Source organism: Rutidosis leptorrhynchoides, chromosome 4, assembly GCF_046630445.1.
Source record: "Rutidosis leptorrhynchoides isolate AG116_Rl617_1_P2 chromosome 4, CSIRO_AGI_Rlap_v1, whole genome shotgun sequence".
Lineage (NCBI taxonomy): Eukaryota > Viridiplantae > Streptophyta > Magnoliopsida > Asterales > Asteraceae > Rutidosis > Rutidosis leptorrhynchoides.
In genome coordinates this window covers 565167679-565170568 of record NC_092336.1, presented here as the reverse complement: position 1 = coordinate 565170568, position 2890 = coordinate 565167679, and the positions used below count along the sequence as shown (strand labels likewise).

At 38.2% G+C, this 2890-nt stretch overlaps 1 non-coding gene across 1 annotated transcript; it reads right to left on the bottom strand.

The window, feature by feature from the left end:
• Nucleotides 1–627: 627 nt before the first annotated feature.
• On the bottom strand, nt 628–734 carry LOC139846181 (small nucleolar RNA R71). Its single transcript, XR_011758917.1, has one exon. It is a non-coding gene; the product is annotated as a small nucleolar RNA R71 (small nucleolar RNA).
• Nucleotides 735–2890: the final 2156 nt, after the last annotated feature.

Sequence of the window (2890 nt, the reverse complement as noted above, 5' to 3'; positions counted from 1 at the left end):
GTAACTCGATCAAGACATCTAGCAAATATTGTCGCCGTTGATTTTTCTTTAGAATCGTCATCTAGTCGACCAAGTACTCCAATTCAAATTTTCGATAATCCATCTTTTGAACCCGACTTCACAACTAAGAACCCGGAGGATATTCAAGGACAATTCCAAGATCCTGAACCACTAGTCATTCCTCCTGAGCTACAAACCGTTAAATCAGAATCTTCTAGTGATTCGAATTCAAAAAATTCAATTATGGAAGTAACGGAACCTCTAAGTATGGAAGACCGAATGAGAGCTACACGCACGGGCCAAGGTCACGCCATTATTAAGCCAGAAGTTAATGCTCCAGATTATGAAATCAAAGGACAAATCCTACACATGGTAACTAATCAATGCCAATTCGGTGGTACGGCAAAAGAAGATCCAAACGAACATCTTCGAACCTTTAATAGGATCTGTACTCTATTTAAAATCAGAGAAGTGGAGGATGAACAGATTTATCTCATGTTGTTTCCCTGGACTTTAAAGGGAGAAGCCAAAGATTGGTTAGAATCGTTACCTGAAGGGGCGATTGACACATGGGATGTCTTAGTTGAAAAATTTCTTCAAAGATTCTTTCCGGCATCTAAAGCCGTGAGACTTCAAGGAGAAATTGTTACGTTCACACAAAAGCCAAATGAAACATTATATGAGGCGTGGACAAGATTCGGAAGGATGTTGAGAGGATGTCCTCAACACGGTTTAGACACTTACCAAATAGTACAAATATTCTACCAAGGTGTCAACGTTGCTACACGAAAAGACATCGACATAACAGCCGGTGGATCCATTATGAAGAAAACCGCAACTGAAGCTTACAAAATTATTGATAACACAGCCTCCCACTCGCATGAGTGGCACCAAGAAAAAGATATCTTTCGATCATCTAAAGCGGCTAGAGCCGATTCTAGCCATGACTTTGATTCCGTTTCCGCAAAAATAGATGCGTTCGAAAGAAGAATGGAAAAGATGAATAAAGATATTCACGCAATACGAATCAGTTGTGAGCTATGCGGTGGACCACACTTATTGAAAGATTGTCACATTGAACCAACCATGGAACAACGAGAGAATGTTTTCTATATGAACCAAAGGCCGGGAAATAATTATCAAAATAATTATCAACCGCCAAAGCTAAACTTCAATCGAAATCAAAACATTCTTTACAATCCAAAAGGACCCGAAAATAACTGGTATAACCAACAAGGTCCGAATAACCAACCAACTCAAAACAACACTTTCAATCAACAAAGACCTGGCTTATATAAACCACAACAACAAACTGAAAAGAAAAAGTCAAATATGGAAGACGTGGTATTCAAGCTAGTTGAATCTCAAACACAATTTATTGAAACTCAAACCCAAACGAACGAGAGGTTTGATCAGTCATTAAGAACTCAACAAGCTTCCATTTTGAATCTAGAAAAACACGTAGGTACTCTTGCTAGCATGATGAGTGAGAGGGAACAAGGAAAGCTACCGAGTAATACTGAAGTAAATCCTCGGAAAGAGAATGTTAATATGGTGTCAACAAATTCTGAAAAACCAGCTCCAGAAGATGGGAAGGTTTTAGATGTGAGTAACAATGAAGAAGTTACACCACCACCACCACCCGAGTATGTAAAGCCAGTGGTGACACCATACAAACCACCCATCCCGTTTCCAAGAAAAGGAGTTGAGTATGAGCAAGTAATAAGTAATAAAGATTGTGATACTTCTGGAAAGAAGAAGAAGAAAAAGAATAAGAAAGTACAAGAAACAAAAGCCGTAGAAGTAAACCCGGTGAATACAGTTCCACCAAAACCTCCACCTAGGGTAGGTGATCCGGGTGAATTTATTGTTCCTTGTCTACTTAGTGATTGTGTCATGTATGATGCACTAGCAGATTTAGGTGCAAGTGTAAGTGTTATGCCTCTTTCCTTATATAAGAGATTAGGTGTAGGTAAGTTAAGTCCAACGGATATGAGTGTTCGACTCTTTGATCAAACCATTAAGCACCCAGTTGGAATTGCTGACAACCTACCCATTCAAGTAGGTAATTTAACCTTTCTAGTCGAATTCATTGTCATTGACATAGAAGAGGACCCAAACATTCCTCTAATTTTAGGTCGACCATTCTTTGCGTCCATCGGGGCGTTATTTGATGTAGGAAATGGAAGAATGACACTTAAAAGTGGTGACAAATCTATCACCTTTATGATTCGAAAGTCTAAATCTCCACCAACCAAAACCGTTGAACCAGAAAAAATGATTGGTAAGAACCATGTTGTTTTACCAACTCCAACGGTAGTGCTTAATAATAATAAAACGCCTAAGTGTGGGGAAAATGAAGTAACACCTAATGATGACATGATAACAAAGAACCCCGTTATTGATACGAAATTAAATGACCCCGTTATTAACAGTTCAATGAAGAAACTTTTTAAACGGGCTATTGATGCTAGAAGTAAGGGGAACTTTAAGTTATGTAACCGGTTAGTATCCAATCTGTCGCCTAAAGAAAGGGCGAAGCTAGTTGAATTATGGGATATTACGGAAGAAGCCGGGCACTGGCTTAAAGAAAAAGTCACAGATAGGCAAGTTGATTATGGACCAAGAGAAATTGATAATGAAGTTAATCACAATTTCAACACCACAGCTACCTAAGTGTGGGGAGATTCGAATGTTCTAAAAAGATAATGCTGTCTAAAGTTATTTGTTCTGTTCTCGTGTAGTTCTGAGAATGGAATCCGATTGGTCTTTTCCGCTAGCAGACACTAAAGAACTAGTTTTCTCCCTCCATTCTGAATTTTTGTTTTGTAGGTTTTATATGAAATTAATATGCTTTTTAAATTTAAGTTTTGTGTGTTTTTTAAAAACA